The sequence below is a fragment of the Acomys minous genome (assembly GCF_964271855.1).
Source record: "Acomys minous genome assembly, chromosome: 10".
Taxonomy (NCBI): domain Eukaryota; kingdom Metazoa; phylum Chordata; class Mammalia; order Rodentia; family Muridae; genus Acomys; species Acomys minous.
In genome coordinates, this window is record NC_140491.1 from 59089768 (window position 1) to 59111199 (window position 21432).

Here is a 21432-nt window from a genome sequence, read left to right on the forward strand (position 1 = left end):
GTTACCAAGAAGAGACTTGATACCCTATGAACATTTACAGGGGGAGGTAATCCCCCTCAGGAACGGACATATGGAAGGGGAATAAGGGGGAAATGGGAGGGAGGGAAGAATGGGAGGATACAAGGGATGGGATAACCATTGAGATGTAACAAGAATAAATTAATAAAGTAAAAAAAAATAAAACAAAACAAAACAAACACAAAACAAAACAAAACAAAAAAAAAAGAAATTGGAGAGATCCTATACTAGCAACTTAACAGCTCACCTGAAGGCTTTAGAGAGAGAAAAAAAAGAAGCAAACACACTCAAGAGGAGTAGATGGCAGGAAACAGTCAAATTCAGGGTTGATATTAATGAATTAGAAACAAAGAGAACAACACAAAGAGTCAATGAAACAAAGAGCTAGTGCTTTGAGAAAATCAACAAGATAGACAAACCTAAAGCCAAACTCACTAAAAGGCAGAGATGGTGTCCAAATTAACAAAATCATAAATGAACTGGGGACATAACAACAGACACTAAGGAAAACAAAAGAAACAGTAGGTCTTACTTCAAATGTCTATATTCCACAAAAGTAAAAAATCTAAAGGCAATGGATGGTTTTCTTGATAGATTTCACCTATGGAAGTTAAACCAATATCATGTGAACAATCCTCTAACTCCTAAGGAAATAGAAGCAAACATCAATCATCTCACAAACAAAACAAAAGAACAAACAAAACAAAACAAAAAAACCAAACAAACAGAAAACAACAGCAACAACAAAAACCCTGAAAACAAACAACAAAACCCCCCCCACAAAAAACCCAAAACCAACCAATCAAACAAAAAACATCCAGGGCCAGATGATTTTATCACATAATTCTACCAGATTTTCAAAGATGAGCTAATACCAATACTTGTCGTAGTATTCCACAAAACAGAAACAGAGCAGAAGGAACATTGCCAGACTCATTATATGAGGCCCCAGTCACCCTGATACCTAAACCACACAGTGACTCAACAAAGAAGGAGAATTTCAGACCAATTTCACTCATAAACATGGATGTAAAAATACTCAATAAAATACTAGGAAACTGTCTCCAAGAACACATCAATTAGATTGTCTACCATAATTAAGTTGGCTTTAAATAAATAAATAAGTGAGTAAGTAAACAAATCCCAGGGATGCAGGGATGGTTCAACATATGAAAATATATCAATATAATCCACTGTATAAAGAAACTGAAAAAGATCACATGATCATCTAATTAGATGCAGAAAAGGACTTTGACAATATCCAACACCTCTTCATGATAGAAGGCTTGGAGAGATCAAGCATACAAGGCCCATACCTAAACATAATAAAGGCTATATATAGCAAGCTGATAACCAACATTAAATTAAATGGAGAGAAGCTCCCACTAAAATCAGGGGAAAGACAAAGCTGCCCATGCTCTCCATATCTCTTCAATATACTACAAGTTCTAGCTACAGCAATAAGACAACAAAAGGAGATCAAGGGAATACAAATTGGAAAGGAAGATGTCAAATATCACTATTCACAGATGATATGATAATATATATATAAAGGACCCCAAAAATTCCACCAGGGAACTCCTATAGCTGATAAATACCTTCAACAAAGTGGCTGGATGCAAGATTAACTCAATAAAATCTGTATTCCTTTTGCATACAAATTACAAATGGACTAAGGAAGAAATTAGGAAAACCATACCCTTTATAATAGCCACAAATAATGTAAAGTATCTTGGTGTAACTGTATCCAAGCAAGTCAAAGATCTGTATGACAAGAACTTCAAGTCGCTGAAGAAAAACTGAAGATGATATCAGAAGTTAGAAAGCTCTCCCATGCTCATGAATCAGTAGGATTAACATAATAAAAATGACCATCTTACCAAAAGCAGTCTACATATTCAACGCAATTCACATAAAAATACCAACACAATTTTTTATAGACCTTGAAAGAAAAATTCTCAAATTCATATTGAAAAAACAAAAAAACCTAGAATGGCTAAAAACAATCCTATACAATAACACCAGTGCTGGAGAGATCTCCATCCTTGACTTCATCATGACTACAGAGAAACAGTAATAAAAACTGCATGGTACTGGCATAGAAATAAACTGTTGATCAATGGAATTAAAAAGAAGACCCAGAAATAAATCCAAACACCAATGGACACTTGATTTTTGACAAAGAAGCCAAAACCATAAAATGCAAAGAGAAAAAAAGATAGCATCTTCAACAAATGGTCTGGGTTAATTGAATATCTATATGTAGAAAAAATGAAAAGATATCTATATTTATCACCCTTCACAAAACTCAAGTCCAAGTGGATACAAGACCTCCACATAAAACCAGATACACTATATCTAATAGAAGAGAAAGTAAGAAAGAGCCTTGAACTCATTGGCACAGGAGACAACTTCGTGAACAGAACACTAACAGCTCAGGCCATAAAATCAATAATTAATAAATGAGATCTCTTGAAACTGAAAAGCTTTTATAAGGCAAAGGACACTGTCAATAGAACAAAATGGCAGTCTACAGATTGGGAAACGATCTTCACCAATCCAATCCAATAGAGGGCTAATATCCAAACTATAGAAAGAACTAAAAAAACAAAATAAAACCAAACCAAACCAAAACAAAACAAAAACCTAAACACCAGCAAACAAAATAACCCAATCAAAAAATGGGATACAAAGCCAAACAGAATTCTTAACAGAGGAATCTCAAATGGCCAAGAAGCACTTAACGACATGGTCAACATCCTTAGTCATCAGGAAAACACAGATCAAAATTACTCTGAGATTCCATCTTATACCTGTCGAATGGCTAAGATCAAAGACTCAAGTGACAGCACATGCTGGTGAGGATGTGGAGAAAGGGAATACTTCTCCATTGCTGGTGGAAGTGTAAATTTGTACAATCACTTTGGAAATCGATCTGGCATGTTCTCAGAAAACAAGGAATAGCGCTAGCTCAAGACCCAGCTATATCACTCCTGGGCATATACCCAAAAGTTGCCCATCATACAATAAGGATACTTTCTCATCTATGTTCATAGCAGCTTTATTTGTAATACTCAGAATCTGGAAACAACATAGATGTCCCTCAACCGGAGAATGGACAAAGAAATTGTGGTACACTTATACAATGGAATACTCTTCAGCTATTAAAAAGAAGGAAATCATGAAATCTGAAGGGAAATGGATGGAACTAGAAAAGATCATCCTGAGTGAGGTAACCCACACCCAGAAAGACATACACGGTATGTACTCACTTATAAGTGGATTTTAGCCATATAGTACAGGATAAACATACTATGATGAACAGACCCAAAGATAAGTAACAAGGAGGATCCAAAGGAGATGATTAAATCTCACTCAGAAGTGGAAATGGAGTAAACAGAGGTAGTGGTTGAAGAAAGGGAACAAGGTAGGAAGAGGAAAGCAGAAAAAAATAAGGGTGGAGATAAGACCTGGGGAGAGCTTGGGCAGGAGGATAGAAGGCCTGGAGAGAAAAGAGAAACTGCATGCGGGTTGGGGGGCCTCTCTGTGACAAGCTGGAGACCTATGTCAGAATGAGCCTCTGGGAGGATATGAGGGGGACTCTCGCTGAGACTCTTAGCAGCAGGGGTCATGGAGACTGAAGAGGACAGCACAGCCTCTCACTAGGCAAGACTTCTAGTAGAGAGAGAACATGAAGCCACCCACAAAAACTTTGATCCTACAAGACGTGCAGGGATAAAGATAGAAAAGATAGAGCAGAGATTGAGGGAATGTCCAACCAGTCTGGCCCAACCCAAGACCCACTCCATGGAAGAGAGCTAACCACTGCCACTATTAATGATACTCTGCTATGCTTGCAGACAGGAGCCTAGCAGAGTTGTCCTCTGAGAGGTTCCACCCAGCAGCACCTCAAAACAGATGCTGAGACTCACAGCCAAACATTGGTCAAAGCACAGGGAACCCAGTGGAAGAGTGAAGGGGGGCGGGGGGAGGATAAAAGGACCTAGAGGTGACAAGAGCTCCACAAGAAGACCAACAGAGCCAGTTGCCCAGAGGGGCTTGTGGAGTCTGAAGCACCAACCAAGGACCATGCATGGTCTGGACCTAGGTCCTCAACATAGATGTAGCCAATAGACAGCTCAGGCTTCATATGGATCCTCTAGTAAGGGGAGAAAGGGCTGTCTCTGACATGGACTCTGTTGCCTATTTCTCTATCACTCCCTACTTGGCGGGACTGCCTTGCCAGGCCACAGGGGAAGAGAAAGAGCTGAGTCCTGATGTGACTTGATGAGCTCGGGTGGGTGGGTGGGTGGGTAGCGGGGTCTTTCCTTTTCTGAGGAATAACAGAGGGGAAATGGGGGAGGGAGAGTGGAGGAGAGGAGGGAGAATGCTACCATTGGGATGTAAAGTGAATACACAGACTGATCAATTTTAAAGAATTATAGAAAGACAGAACTTATTTGCTCTTATCAAATATTCTATTAGGCAAGCCAAACATGGCTTAGATGCTCACTACCAAGCAGTTTATGTTGACAGCCCACACTCATGTACATTTAGTGTGCTGTAAATCTGCACCATCATCACTGTGCTTAGAACGCCTTAGGAAGAATAGTGTTCAATAGCAAGTCCATCCATTCTCCGACAGCCATCAGATTCTCCGGCAGCACAGCCCCCAGTGCTGACAGAAAGCACAGAATTTGCCACTCTAAAATTAATCCACAATTTTAGGGAAGCTTGAAAAAACCTTTCTATTGACTTGATACTAGAAGCTAGAAGCAGTCCAGTCACACTGTTCCCCTCTCAAAGTTAACAGCTGTTGGGCTTATCCACGTCGGTTTCCACTGTTCTGGGGGAAAATATGTTTAGATGATGATTAACAGTAGTCTGGACCTTTTGTTTCTTGGTTGGTCTGTTTTTGAGACAGGGTCTCATTTAGCCGTGGATGGCATTGAACTTACTACGAAGCTAAGCCAATCTAATTTTCTGATTCTCTGGCTTCCATCTCCTAAGTGCTGCAATTATAAGCATGCATCGCCAGGTCTGCAATTTAAGGATTTACAATAGTCTAACTTCCGTAGATTCAGGAAGAGTGGCTACACTGCAGTCATCCAGTAGAGCTGGGTCATTTCAAATCAAAGTCAGAACACATTTGATTACAGCGGTTAGTAAAATCAAGGTTACTTAGGTAGGGAGGTTCTATTTTCTTTTTTGTGTCCTATCTTACAGGGAACTTTAAAATAATATTAGGAACCTTTAGTATGGTTTACAGAATTCTGGACCATTTCAATTCAGGTTGCCATGGTGTTATTATTATTTTTAAATAGCTAAGCCCTGTACTTTTGTTTGGTACCATAAAATAACATTGAAAATATAAAACTGGAAAACATAAAAACTGGTCCACATTGTAAATACCTTATTATTCGGATTTAATGAACACATTTTTTTCTTTTCCTATTCTTAGACAAGAATGTTTAACCCATTAGAATGTGGTAAACAAATTTTGCAACTAAAGCCATTTGTTTTTAACCATTGTCAAGTTGCTTTGAGTATTTCAGTTTGTCTCATGATCCTGAAAGCACTATCCCTGTGGAAGCACATCTCTGTGATGCCATCCTCCTCCTTTGTGCCTGTGTTAGACTCTGCTCCTGGCAGAGTAATGTTTGCTCTTCCCACATATGAAGTGGCTTATACAAAATAGCTTGATCCTTTATTGCTCCACCTATTATCCATCCTTTCATGCAGGAATTCAGTAGGAAAAAAAAATGATATCCTAAAGTTAGGTCATTTTTAACAAGAAATGTTTAAATCCCTGAACAACGATTTATGATCTCAGTACGATGATCTTGATAAAGCTCAACAGACAAAACTAAACACTTGTGTGTGCTGCAAATTCTTGTTTTTAATTCCTAAAATAGTGCTGTAGCTGCTGGCGAAACATCCCTTCTTTTCCTGCTTCCACTGACTAGGGATGAAACAGAGGGATGGCATATGGCCAGGAGTATTCAGAATAAAGACTGGGCAATATTAACTAGTGATGGATGAGATAAATTGTGTTTCCTAGGGACTGGGTCCCTTCCTTTGGATTTTTTTTCAATAACATTTCAAAAACATCCTTGGGTCCCAGGCGATGGCAAAAGGAACAACTCAAGATAAGGAAAGAATGGCTGTTGTAAGTAATTTGCAATATTTAAGATGTGCAGAATACACATTTAACATCAGGATCCATCTGTTAAAACTGGATTATCTTGCTTAACTCTTTAATATAAGCATATTAAGAAAATGAGGTGGCCTAGATAAACTATGTCACAGGCATGACATAATCAGAATATAGACTCTACTGGCTACCCAGAGCCAGCCATTTTAGATCATTTTGGGCAAATTACTTAATCCACTGATATTTCAAAGATCTGTTACTGTGTAAAGGGAAGGACAGGTAGAAAACATTCTTCCTTCAGGAATGTCTTCCTTAAATTTACTGAGATCAAGAAAGTGACATGTGCGTATAAAATAAGAATGTAGGTTATCTGGTCCAGTTCCTAGGTCATTCCCTAGTTCCTAACAGACTCCAGCAAAATTCAAGGTCATTCAAGTTTCTGGGAAATAATAAGTCTACCAGGTCACAGAAGTCTAGAGCAACAGCAGGTAAACATAGAGCCATAGCCATACACAGGCCATCATAGAGAGACACCTCAGTATTCCATTTCTTATTGTTTCTTTGGTCTTATCATGGGCTGGCCACACCTATTAATTTCTGTTTCCTTTACTCTGATATTTAATTATTTTAATACAATAATAACATCAAAAATCACTGATTACTGATCATCATAACAGATATGACAATAATTTTTTTTTTAAAAACTGAAGCATTTTGAGAATTATCAAAATGTTTCACTGGGGCTGTTGAGATGTCAGTGAGTGAGGGCACTTGCCACCAAACCTGATGAGTTGGGGTCAATGCTCAGGATACACATGGTTGAAAGAGAGAACCCACTCGTAAAAGTTGTCCTCTGATCTCCACACATGCACTGTAGCATGTGCACATATATGCAAAACACATATACATGTAAAAACAAAGTCAAAATGTCACAACAAGACACGAACATACCATACACACAACACACATCATTTGGGGAAATGGTGCTCATAGTCTTACTTGAGTCAAGGTTCCAGAAACCTCCAATTTCTAAAATCCTAACAAAGGGGCGTGTCTATGTACTTCATGCTTGCTTAGCCTGGACCATGATGGCTTATATGGAGTGCCCAGTATGGTGCCTGACCCACAGGTTAAAAAGAGGTATTTCACAGATGACCTCTTCAGGTACGGGGCTGACAGCGAGATGCAACCTTTCTGACCCTTCAGTCTAGTGTTCTTTCCAGAACACAAACAAGGACCACAGCCATCCACTGGGCATTCACTGCCTGCCAGTGGAGCAATGCAATAAAAAGACGCGACAGAACATGATTACCTGCAGTATTCCATATCTAGAAATCCTATGTCACCTATTAAATTTATTAGTTTGTAAAACTGACTGCATTATTATATATTTAGTGTGATGGTCTTTATCATAATACCCACCAACTAAATAATACAATAAAAAGGCTAAGAACAATTTTCTAAATTAGCAAAATAGGGGTTAGAGAGGTGGCTCAGCAGTGAAGAGCACTAGTTGCTCTTGCAAAGGACTCAGGTTTGGGTCACAGAACCCACAGGGTGGTTCACAACCCTCCACAACTCCTGTTCAGGGGACCCAACTGTTCTAACCTCTTTAGGCATCGGCATGTATGCGGTACACATATGTACATGCAGGCACAACACTCATATACATAATGTAAAAAGCAATCTAAATAGGGAGATAATCTACATATGACATTTATAAAATATTATTTTAAAAATTTATGTGCTGTGCATAAGTAAAACTGCCACGTTTTATTGGAATATATAAATCATGACGGAAAATTTAGGTATACTACATTGTTAACAGGAAATCAATTTTCACCAGGTTATTTAGTATTTGTTAAATAATACAATTACACATTAACAAAAGACTATGAGTTAAAGTTAGTTTAGCCCCCTGAAAATCCTGACATAAAGCACACTAATTACTACAATAATTAAATACATAAGACATGACTGAGAATGGATCAGAGGAAGAGTGTGTGCCTATACATGCATAAAACTGTGTTCAATCCCCAGTCTGGAGGGGTGGGAGGCATACAGAAATAAATTTAGTATATGTCTTGTAGTCATAGTAGGGAAAACAGTTACTTAGAAATTGCCTAATTAATGAAGGAGGAAGTTTAAGGAAACCATTCTCACTGCTTCTCTGTGGGGAGCCATGCTAGAAATCCAGTGCTTAGGCTGCATGCTGTGACCTTTGAGCTGTTGACCTTTGCTGAAGGAGGTCTTGTGTTTAGGCTATCTTTGGATTATTCACCTTTGAAAGAAATAAGGAAGTTCTTATAGGGAACTGCTCAGAGGATTATACTCTTGCCTGGGGCTAGGGGAAAGTGAGATTGTAATAGAGCTTGTGGCATCCTTGCTATATAAACTGTACTCACTTTTTAATAAAGTGGGCCTTGATCGGAATCCATCTTGGCCTCATACCCCATGTGTCTCTATCTCTTCCAATTCACACCCCCTCTTTCAGGTGAACCCTGGTTTGGTATATCCCGCAGACAGGGACATTTGGTCCCTGAACACAGGACTTTGAAAATAAGGGATATTTGGCACCCAAACACAGGACTTGAAAATGAAGGACAAGGTGATGAATGTTACTTTGAGAGCACTCTTAGGAAGTAAAGTGGAAAAAAGCTTCACGGCCGGAGTGACCCGCTTCCTGGAGAGATGGTAAGGTAGTGACAAAAGCATGAGACTGAACAATTCACTTCAAACATATGGGGTCAGGGTTGATACTAAAATATTAAAGTTTTTAGATTTTGTCAATGATGTATGTCCACGGTTTCTTGAGGAAGAAGTGGTTAATTTAAAAATGTGGGATAGAGTTGGTAAAAAAAAAATTGCAGGAATATAGCATTATGCTTTTAGACCTAAAACAGCTCCGTGTGTGTGTGTGTGTTAAAGATAGTTTAGACCCTAGATATGCCGTTTATTGTCAAGGTTTCAAACAAAACTGCTTCTTTTTGTCTTGCCTATCACACTGTTTGTTTGCTTTATGACCATCATGTCAAATTTCATGTCTATGTCTGTAAATTTGTTCAATTGTTTAAATATTGTTTCATTTTTCTATATTTTGAGAGAGGGCCAAGCTTTACTCACTGGCCAATTTTCTAAACAGTGTGGCCCAGCATGGTGTGCACATCATATGAGGATATGAAAATCATGCCGCCATGCACTGGCCCGCCCTGACCCAGGCTCAGCAGCAGCCGTCCCCCGGGGAACAAGCCCAGGGCTGGAGCATCCATGGGCCAAAACGTTTTACAGGTGCTGCTCCTGGCTGCCTGTGGGACTCAACTCTTACAGAGCAGGCATGGCTGCAAACTCGTGGCTGGTTGGAGAACTGAGGCCTAGGAAATGGAGTTTATTGCCTAAAACTTAAAATTTTCTTGCTTAATTTTTGCTTGTAAGAGACTAACAGTTTTCTAAACTGGTCTAGGGAATGGAGTTAATTTAAAGCTCCTTGGCTACAAAGTGTTTATCAGGGCTTTCTAGAAAAGGTCCACCCAAAATAAATAATTTTCTTTTTTCTTTGCTTAATTTTTACTTGAGAGATTTTTAAAGATTTTTTTTTACTAGAGTTAAAGAGAGATAAACTAGTTTTGTCCTTGGAACCAGGCATTTACAGCTTAGATCAAACTATCTAAACACGCCCAGGGCTAGAATGTCCTTGGGCCAGATAATTTTATAGACACTGCTCCTAGCTGCCTGTGGGCTCAACTCTTACAGAGCAGAGGTGGCTACAAACATGTGGCTGGTTGCAGAGGCAGAACTAGGAGGCTGATAGTTTTCTAAACTAGCCTAGGGAATGTAGTTAACTGTCTAGAACTTAGAACTTTCTTGTTTCCCTGATTAATTTTTGCTTGAGATTTCTAAAGATTTTACTGGAATTGAGATAAAGGAACAACAGGGTGTGGTGGTGCATGCCTTTAATCCCAGCACTTGGGGATTAAAACAGGCAGAACTCTTGAGTTCCAACCTTGTCTCCACAGGGCATGATCCCCTGCTGATATGCTAAATTACTTACAGAGAAGTAAGTTTCTTTTTCTTCTGAGCTCTGGCAAGCTCACCTGAATTTGAAAGGTTAAAATAAAATGTGTTCATGTTTCCATGGACACCTACTCTGGGTGTGTACTTGCTTCTCTCCAGACTGGAGAAGCTACAAGGAATGTTATTGCTCATTGTTTGTCTGCCTTTTCTTACACTGGTGTGCTTAAGGCTATCAAGACAGAGAATGGCTCAGGATATGTTAACAAAGATTTTCAAAAATTTTGTGATTCTATTTCTATAAAATATATTACAGGTAACTAATTACAAAAAGTAAAGAAGGGGGAACTCTACCCCCAGTCACCTAAAAATGCTTTGAGTCACATTCTCTTTATTTTACATTTTTTACTGCTTGATGCCAAAGGAAATTCTGCAGCCAATCGATTCTGGCATACTAATACTCAGTCATCCTTCACTAGAGTGACATGGAAGGATCTTTTAACTGGACCGTGGAATGGACTCAACCCTGTATTAATATGGGGTTGAGGATCTGTCTGTGTTTTCTCACAGGAACATGATGCTGCACGCTGGCTACCTGAGAGGCTTGTGCATCAAGTGGATACTGGCATGGATGAGTCTACTGATGATCCCAAGGTTGGAGGTGAAGCTTCATTGGACACATTCCTGATCTTCCTTTTCTTCAACCTGTTTCTTTGGATAATGTATGTCAACAACACTCTACTGCTTGTATGTGAGGAGGAAAGGAGAACTCAAGTGTTCCAGTACCTATGAGGCATCATCCTTACAGACCTGACTGAACTTTGGAAAAAGTGCTTTGCAGAGACTCCTCTGGAATATTTTCCTTCTGGGAGTTGAATTTTTAAGCTTTATGAGTACTTTTCCACCCTAATTGTTAGGGTCAGTTTTATCTGCAGGACTGTAGAGCACTTAAAAGAGCCTTGTGGAGTACTGTTGAGTGGTAAAATCTTTGTTATTATTCTTGCATCTACTATTGCTTTTGCTATTGCTTTACTAATATTGTGTATGCCTTAACTAAGAGGTTAGCAATTTGAGTTACAATGTCATGCTTGATTTCCTTAGACTCTTTATGAGTAGGATGCAACTAGATTCACATTCAATATAATCTCTTTAGAATTAACAGTAGTCTACAGTATGGATTATGCTTGGCGGCGATGGCAGGGCTTCAAATTATAGCCTGTGCCTTCCTTCCTTACATAACACAGCTCATGTCTCAGCCAATACAACTGAGCCAATACAAGCACACATGCATGGTATAGAGCTGAAACACTGCCTTAACCCTGTGTGACATGAAAGCAGCCAATGACGGGTAAGAGTGATTCTAAATCCCTATCGACCTAAGACAGAGGCTTGTGAAAATTATAAAGGGGACCTTAATGATGGCCAAGAAAGGTTTTTAGTTCACCAACCTAAGACAGGTGCTTCATAAATTTATGAAGAAGGGTTAGATATGGGGAGCCATGCTAGAAAATGAGTCGTGCTAGAAATCCTGTGCTTAGGCTTCACGCTGTGACCTTTGAGCTGTTGACCTTTGCTGAAGGAGGTCTTGCGTTTAGGCTATCTTTGGATTGTTTGACTTTGAAAGAAATAAGGAAATGCTTATAGGGAACTGCTCAGAGGATTAAACTCTTGCCTGGGGGATAGGGGTGAGATTGTAATAGAGCTTGTGGCATCCTTGCTATATAAACCGTACTCACTTTTTAATAAAGTGGGCCTTGATCGGAATCTGTCTTGGCCTCATACCCCATGTGTCTCTGTCTCTTCCAATTCACACCCCCTCTTTCAGGTGAACCCTGGTTTGATGTGTCACGTGGACCAGGACACTTCTTCCCAAGTGATGGATGCCCCACTCCACCCTGTGTAAGCACAGGTCTCCAGATAAGTATTCATTATGGCCCCCCACTAATTCTTTCTGAGAAGCCAGAGCGAGAAGAGTTTTCTTTCCTCCATCTAAGACATGATGAGAAAACTATGATAAAAAAAAATGGGCTCTTCTGGAAAATTTTGTCCCATGCTACCTTTTTTTGAAGGGACATCCCTCACTAGACATAAGAAAAGCTGCATTTCACAACTGCTGTCTTAATAGCCTTAACACTGTTTAACTACTAGTGTTGTTTTCTAGGAAGAGAACAATCTTGAGCATTTAGGAATTTTTAATATACATTTTTCAAAAATCTCAGATATTTATTTTTGTGTTTAACATTTTCATTAAATTGTTTTTTTAACTGGAACTATGTCACAGTATGGGAACATTATGCCTTGTTTGAACAATTGTCTCAAGTGTTTTCTAATTTTTAGGTGGAAAGACTACAGATGTATCAAGTTTACTTTTCTCTGTAATTAGAATTGTATTTCTCTGTTAGAAAAGAAATATCCTAATGATTCCCTAGTAATTTCTAGAATAACTAGCTAATAATAAATACAAAATAATAAAAGACATGATTTGAATAAGTTCTTAAATGGTAGCGAAGCAAGCCTCTAGTGGACTAAAGAGTGAAATATTTCCTTTAATTATTTCCAAGTTGAGAAAAAAATCAAATATTTATGAAGTCTTTAGATGGACAATTATCTTTCAAAAATTTATAACAATGTAAATTAAAATAAAAATAAATTGTCCAAAAGCAGCAAGAAAAATAATTTTAATATTGAAAGCTGAATTATAATGAGACACAACTGAGAAATATTCATAATGACACAGAAAGTTAGCACATATAACAGATAGACTAATCAGTTTTGAAAGTATTCAACCCAAGAGATAAAGAGACTGAGAATTAAAAATATCCCATTCATTTAAGAAACTCAATTAAGTTAGGTGCATAAGAACAGTATTTATAGCAGCAAAAACTGTAAACAACCCATTCAATAAGTTATAACTCAACATACCGCCATGTAGTCATTAAAATTTGTAATGCCCACATTTCTCAGATGGGAAAAGGTTGCTATTTAGAGAAGGAAGAGAGTCTTAATAGTAACTCTACTCACTGTGAGTATTAGGCACATAAGGAACAACAAAAGTGAAAACCACTATTAATATTCTTTTCAGAAATAAAATTGTAGCAGAACATTACACATTTTATTGTATTTAATATATTATAGATTTTATTGTTTTTCAACATATAAGGGAGAGCAAGAAGTAAAACCAGAGATATGAGGACTATTAATTATTAAAGGTAAGAAGCTTCCTAGTGCTGGCTCTTTCACCATGCCAGAGCCCTCCATGCTGGGTGCTCCCGATGGTGCCTGTGCCTATGGAACTGGGTTCAACAGAGTCATTTGTTACTTTCTTTTCTCCTTAGAGCAAAGTGTAAAACTATGGCTCACCATCTCAGGGGCCTCTTAGGCTCCTTGTGGAGTTACACATGAGGAATAGATGGAGTTTCCTTGCAGCACACAAGTCAAAGACCTCACTTAATAAAATTGGAATGAAGACAAAGAAGACTCATGGACCCAACCCAGGATTTATGACTTCGGTAGTCCAATGGCTGCATTCCAACTCAGAAAGCTGTGGAATAAACAAAATCAAGATACAGAACTCTTTGGTGGAATTCTTCGTACTTAAACTTTTGAATATGAAAATGAAGCTTGGTTCAAAAGTTCAGGTAGGTAGGGAAAGGAATGCGTTTAAAGCAATTTACTGCTGTGGTTTCTGTTCAAAGTAACTATGGTGAGTAGAAAACTGAAGCTTTCCACATTATCTCTTAGGCTATGACAGAAACTACAGTATGGATCTTGTGAGTGCTTTTTAAACTAGAAATTGACGAGTGTAATGTAAGCCTTACTTGGACTTTATTTGAATTTCAGCTAACTTCCAAACGCTACTGACGGATGCCCTTGAATGAATAGACCCCAATTCCCAAATAGAACAACATTTCAAAGCTATTTTTGCCTCTGAAATGAGAACCAGTTCCAGGAAGATACTCCCGAGCCTTTTCCCCAGTTTCAGAAATAGTTCCTCTAGTGGCCCTTACGACCTACACCAGGAAGCTGGTCTAGAAGATGCTTTCACCCACAGTCATTTTACCAGTGTAAGCCACAAATGGAAAAAGTTGTTAGTTCATCTTCAGAAACCTGTTTTCACATTCCCTAGAACTGGGTAGACACACTAAGCCATAGGGATCTCAATTCCTCTTATTTTCTATAATGATCCCAATATTTTCTTACCTCAGGCAGACTAGTTTACAGAGCTTATGAATCTACAGGGCTTATCTATCAGTATGTAGTCTCTGCTAACCTTCTACCAAATAACTCAATTCTTCTAGGAAGGTTTTAGCACCCCCAGCCTTAAGTCTTTAGGCTTTTGTTTGGCTGAAAGCATTTCCCACCAGCCTGAACCAAATTTCGCCTTCCCATGGCTTCCCACTCCTTACTTTGGAATGTGCATGGCTTTTTCATTCAGAAGTAAGAGCCTTTCACTGAGTTATCCAGTAGTAGTGCCCTGTCTTATCTCTTTCCTTTACATCCAAGCTTCCAGAGCTGATGAATTCCTACTGAGCCAAATGGACACTCTCAATTAGCTTTCAGGCAGAGTAACAGTGACTTTAACAGGATGTATTTCTAAATCAGGGATTACTATAAGGTATTGTAAAACATTTTCTTAATTAAAACTATACAAAAATAAGGACTATAACAAGTCAAGTAATACAGAAGCAGATAAAGATAGCAGATTTTACACACACACACACACACACACACACACACACACACACACGCACACACACAACAACTCTTATAATGGACAACATTTAATTGAGACTGGCTTACAGTTTCAGAGTTTGAGTCCATTATCATCATGGTGGAAGCACTGTGGAATGCCGGTAGAAGGAGCTGAGAATTCTACATCTGGATCCACAGGCAGCAGGAAGTGACTGTCATAGTGGGTGTGGCTTGAACATCTGAGACCTCAAAGTCTGCCTGCCCCCAGTGACCACTTCCTCCAACAAGGCCACACCTCCTAACAGTGCAACTCCCTATGGACCTAAGGGGACCACTTTCATTCAAACCACCACATCCCACTCCCTGGCCCTCATAAGCTTGTAGACATATCATAATGTAGAAATGCATTCAGTCTAACTTCAAAAGTCCCCATAGTCTTTTACAGTCTCAATCCTATCTAAAAGCCCAACGTTCAAAGTCTCTTCTGAGATTTGTGCAATCTCAACTATAATCCCCTATAAATCAAAAAGCACATTACATACTTCCGACATATATACACATTCATCACCAAAATATCACAATACACATGTTAACATTCTTCTCTGAAACCTCTTGAGCCAGGTCTCCATAGTTCAAATCACCCATAGCAATACTGTCTTCTAAGTTCCTACTAGGATGATCCATTAACCAGTTCTTTGAGCATTTTACTGTTTTCCTCACAGAAAACTAAAAAAATCCACATTTTTCCAAAGAAAAGCATGATCGGGCCTATCAAAGCAATACTGGTACAAAGTTCTGCTTTAGTTAGTGCTGGCATATGGGTGGCTTTACTAGCCTGCCTCTCTAGGCGGCTTAGCAACCTATGACATCGTTGCCTGTCCACCACCAGGTGTGTGCCAGACTATAAAAAACAATCCTGCCACCCCTCTCTCTTTTTACCTCTCTCACTCTCTTACCTCTCTTGTACTTTCTTTAAGAAGTGCTCCCTTTCCCTTTGTCTGTCTCTGTCTCTGGCCCCTTCCCCCCGCCACTGTCTCTCAGGGTCTCTCCCCCCCTCATGTTCCACTCAGAAACTAACTCCTCTTCCCTTTCCTTCCCCCAAATAAATCTCTCCATATTCTTAGAAGTTATGTGACATTTCATTTTTTAACATTTACAGTTAGGGTTTTATTTCTGTGAAGAGACACCATGACCGTGGCAACTCTTTTTTTTAAATTTTATTTTATTAATTTATTCATATTACATCTCAATGGTTATCCTATCCCTTGTATCCTCCCATTCCTCCCTCCCTCCCATTTTCCCCTTACTCCCCTCCCCTATGACTGTGGCTGAGGGGGACCTCTTCCCCCTGTATATGCTCATAGGGTATCAAGTCTCTTCTTGGTAGCCTGCTATCCTTCCTCTGAGTGCCACCAGGTCTCCCCATTCAGGGGACGTGGTCAAATATGAGGCACCAGAGTTTGTGTGAAAGTCAGTCCTCAATCTCCACTCAACTATGGAGAATGTCCTGTCCATTGGCTAGATCTGGGTAGGGGTTTGAAGTTTACAGCCGGTATTGTCCTGAAGAAATACCGTGGCAACTCTTATAAAGGAAAACCTTTATTGGGGCTGGCTTACAGTTTCAGAGGTTTAGTCCATTATCATCACGGTGGGAAGCGCACACATCGGAATCAACTGTATTGCTGTTTTACGGGTGTTTGATGCTGTCACTTTATTTTTCATATTCTGTCATGTATTAAGAATGACAAAGTCACATTCTACTATTGAGTTCTATCTACCCTTGTGTTTTCTACAGGTTTTATGGAAAATTCACTGTGGTTCTGTAATTGTCTCAACCTCTTTAAGGGACTCTTTTTGTCTGGATAAATGGTCAGAACTTTAATGTTTTCCTCAGTCTTTCTCCATGATTGTCTTTGGAGGAGAATGGATTAGTGATCACCTGGCTCTGAGGGAGAAGAAAATCACATGGTTCTCAGCAGCCCTGAGCTCCATGGGGCTCCTTTCTCTATCTGGATTTTTGTAGCCTTGGTGGCCTTGCTGCTTAAGGCCTTGGCTGATGAAGGCCAGGGGTCCTTTCCTGATGCCTCTGCACAGTCTAGGGAAGCTCTTGGATTCTGGTAGTCAATAACTGTCATTGCTTACCAGCTGGGGGATGTTTGTATCCATAGCCTGCCTCCCTGTGCTAGCTTACCAGACAGCTTTTAAATTATGGTTGCTTTATCTTTTCACGGTGAGAATCAAGGGCAGCTCAGCATGCTATCTCAGGCTCTTACTGTTCAGCAGCAGACTGCAGTGGCTCTGTCTGTGCTCTGCTGCCTCTTGAAAATGGGAGCACAGGTCTAAGGTTAGAAATGTGCTCTTGGCTTTCTTAGTCCATCTCTCGATCCCCTCTATTGAGTCTGACCCAGAACAGGAAAATTCAACAGCTCTGACTTCCACCTTCTTCACACAGGAAGAAGCTGTCCTGCTGCATCTCTCAGCTTCCTCAGCATTTGGGTGGGACATATGTGCTACCAGTGTACAGCTTACATGAGTCAGTTCTCTTACACCATGTGAGGCAGAGGAATTGAATTCAGACTATCAGACTTGACAGTTACCACCTTTACCACTGATCCATGTCATGGGGGCCAAGTTTTTTCAGCATTCATGTGTAGGCGAATTGCCCAAAGACCTTGCTAAGATGCAGGATCCAATTCAAAGAAATCAGGGAAGGCTTGAAATAGTGCTTCTTTAATAAGCTCCAAGTAAGGGCAATGCTGCTGGTTGTTGGACTACATTTTTAGTAGCAAATTGCTAAAATCATGCCCCTTCTTTTGAGAGGCATCCTTTCTTACTCTCTCTCTCTCTCTGTGGCTTTAATAGTAGAATGAATGGCTCTGGGACAAAGAATTAATACAATCAGATGACATAGTCTCTGCAATGTATGTCATCAATTTGCTCATCATATCACCCCTTACAGACAGCATTATAAAACAGATGAAGGAAACTCAGGATAGGCTAAGCATTTGCCCGAAGCCCACCAGACCACACTCGTGTTCATTCCTCTCTCTCTTTGTCGATTTCCATCATCTGCCTCATCCAGGCATTTTCAAGAGTATGGTGATTATGGGGCTGGGAAACAGCACAGTGATAGTGCACTTGCCTAGCACGATCCAGGCCCTGGGTTCAATCCCCAGGCACCTTGCAAAACTAAAACAACAAAGCAATGTCTTTGGGCCAGTGAAATGGCTCAGTTGGTAAAAGTACCTGCTCTATAAAAAGAGAATGGTGATTATTCTCACTTGAGTACAAAATTTCATACATATAACAAAAGACAGAAAGAACAGAAGGATTCAATGGCTCAGTGTGTTTTATGTGTGAATGCATTCAGGCGGGCATGCATGTGTGTGTCTTGCCAGTTAACATTTACTATATTTGCTTTCCTTTCCTCCATTCATATAATTTGATTAAAACCCTAATATTCACTGGGGTTGGAGAGGTGGCTCAGTAGTTAAGAGCACTTACTCTGTTCTTGCAGAGGACCTGGGTTCAGTTCCCAGAACCCACATGCTTGCTCAGAATCATCGGTTACTCTAGTTGCAGAGGATCCAGTGCCTTCCCTGGCCTCCCTAGGCACCAAGCACAACACATGGTGCACATGCATTTTTAGCCAGACATACATACTTACATATCCTAAGTGCTTTTTAATCTAATATTTAGTCAAAACTCCCATTTTCCCCACTGCACTCAGTATCTTTTATAGCTTTCCTACCTTCTGTCCTGAACCAAAATTATAGATCATTTTAAAACAACTTGCCATCTAAATGTATACTTATACTTTGTTTTATTTTAAAAGCCTTAATTGTTTAGTTTATTCAGTTACACTTTTGTGAATTCTGAGAAATTCTAAAATGGACAACTGGCATAAAAGGGGATATTTGAACACCATGTAGTATGAGCAATTTAAGAGTGTGACATTTTGCTACTCCGCTGCAGTCAAATGGGGAAACCCTTGGCACTGGTCAGGGCAGAGGTCTAGTCATGGGCCTGTGACTCAGCCCACCCATAGACAACTTGGGCTAGCCTCTGCCACCTTGGGGCCAGTCAACTGGGCCAAGACTTCACAGACCTTCAGCGTCTTACATTTTCAGGAGAAGGTACCTGTACTGCTGTTTGAGTACACTACAAAACAGTTGATCATCATTATTAACTTACCTAAGGTAACCAGTACCCAAATCCAAGTAATATCCCCCCTCCCAGGTCCCTGCAGTTATATGATCTTTCTAAGAGGCAGGGGCCTCTGCTGCAGCTATAAAGCCACTAAGGAAACCACTTAAGGCTTCTATGCAATCATTCCCTTTACAAACAGTTTAATGGACTTTCTATGGGAAACAGAACATTCAAAACGTGTTTCTTCTCTGGCCTACCAACATTCTTTTCAATTCTCAGTTTCCTAAACTGAAAGGCCCAGTCCAACGAACAATGGTTCTGAGCAAACAAGACTGTTTAAAGAAGTCAAGAGGCCTGCGAGGGATCTCTTTCAAAACAAGTTAGAACTAAGTAACAATGTTTGAGAAGTCAAAGGAAAACATGGCTTTTTTTCTTTTTTTTTTTCTTTTTGTAATTCACAGGCTCTTTTCTTTCATCTTATATTTGCTTTACTTTTGAGACATCATGTTTCTTTTGTTTTGTTTCATGGAGATTTTAAATATGCCAACAATTCTGTGTGAAAACAGATGTGTAGCTCAACTGAAGTCTTCCAAAGAGGCTCCCTTCTTTCCTCCTTTGCCCCATTCCCCTTCTGTTGTCTACAGGTTTGACAATTTTGCATTACTTCTATTTCTAATTCTGAAAACAATAGAACAGGAATAACAACACATGAGAAGCATAGTTCCTTGTTTCCACCCTAGGACATCAGCAGAATGGAACCCCAAAAGTTAACTCAAAGAGCATTCCCTCTTATAATTTTAAAAAGGATATATGGTCCCTAGTTTTGATGACCTACTATATATATATGTGTGTGGTCTTCTAGGCTCTTTAAAGAAAATAAGATAGCGTACAACTGGGTCTGTGGTTTTAGCGATATGATATTCCAAGTGTCTGCCTTCCTACTAGTCAATGCTTTCCGAGAAGCCGTGGCCCTGCTCCTTAGCTCTGCAACATAGACACAGCTTTGAATGTCCCGGTGAGTCAAAGCACCCTGAGTTATCGCTAGACACAAGTCTTTCCCCATGTTTATCAAGAATGCTGGCACTGGATCCGGTCCTGCTTCTCTTTTAGTGATATCAATATGAGCACAGAGGATCCTTCCAACACCAGCCTCATAGTTCACTTGTGTCCAGCCTGCAATGACCTTGACTGCAACTAGCCTCCCAATAGCCTAACATGGATGGAAGAGTGGGCGTCTGACCAACCTCCTGCAGCCCACTGTCTTCCATCTTTATAACCCATCAGCATCCTGGCTCTTGGTCCAGAATCAGACCACCTTTTTACTGGCCCTCTCCTTGGTGCATCCACGTCCTTCCAGTTTTAATTCTAAAACCAATTATTGTAATCATACCCTTGCCATTCTTGCTTCAGCTCTGACCAAATACACTCTGCTTTTTCACACGGCACCTGTAGACTGTTTGGGCCTGGAGGAAGATTCACAAACATGCTGATGGGCTTACTATTAAATTTGTAAGCTTAATATTGTCTGAACATCACCTCGTAGTCCAGCCACTTATCTGTTCTCACTGTGACTCTGTCACACGTTCTTCTCTCTCTCCTTAGATTGCCAAAATCTCTTGTCATTTCCTCATGCTTAGTCCACAATCTTGCTTTCTCCTTTTCTGAGAGTGCTGAAGCAATCTGGAGACAATTCCGTGGACTTCAATGATCATGTCTGTCACCTCTTTGCCCATCTTTTCACCCTGCCTTCCTGCCAGTTCTAAGCGGTGAAGTCGTCACCTGACCCTTGCTGCATTCAGGCACGGACTCTATCGCCTCTCATTTACCAAGGAATTCCTCCAATAATTCTCCTTCCCTCTCCTACATCAGTGTGCCACATAAGTCAGAGGGAGGCAGACAAATATAGGAGAGAGTTTAATAACCCAGGAGCTCCATTTGGTTTTGGGTTATGTATCTTTCATTCTTGTACTAAAGCACTTGGCAGCCCTACTCCTTCACACGCACTGTGCCCTCTAGTAATCCTTTAGGATGCATTTACCATCTATGCCTATGAGTAATAGGGGTATGCATGCAATTATGGGGAAAAGGATGTGCTGCAAGACCTAATATATCAATCAAAACAGCCATTCAAACTACACCCCTTAGCAACTGAACCCATCCTTCTCTCCGACCATTTAAAAGAAAGCCCCCAAACAGTTATCGGGGCCTGTGAGTGTTTTCATTTGTGGGGTCCCCATCAATCTTCAGTGTTTCCCTCTATAATGTTCACTATCACTCTGCTCCAAACAAAGTTGTCTTGCTTCATCTTGCTACTTTCTATAAGCCCCCGTTTCCAATTATTCAGATTATAGACCTGGAAATGCCCATCCTAGATCTCAACCACCAGTATCAAGAGGATAACTTTCTTTTTT

The 21432-nt window shown here is 39.9% G+C and overlaps 2 protein-coding genes across 5 annotated transcripts in view; one reads left to right on the plus strand and one right to left on the minus strand.

The window, feature by feature from the left end:
- LOC311607271 (uncharacterized protein) overlaps window positions 1-11944 on the plus strand; it is a gene marked incomplete at its 5' end in the record, with an annotated part of 210828 nt that extends 198884 nt beyond the window's left edge. The window contains 2 exons of the mRNA XM_084798947.1: window positions 8667-8866; window positions 10751-11944. The remainder of the gene's footprint in view (window positions 1-8666; window positions 8867-10750) is intronic.
- Window positions 1-21432, minus strand: part of ACYP2 (acylphosphatase 2) — a 145193-nt gene that overhangs the window by 19286 nt on the left and 104475 nt on the right. The gene's annotated exons all lie outside the window — the stretch shown is intronic.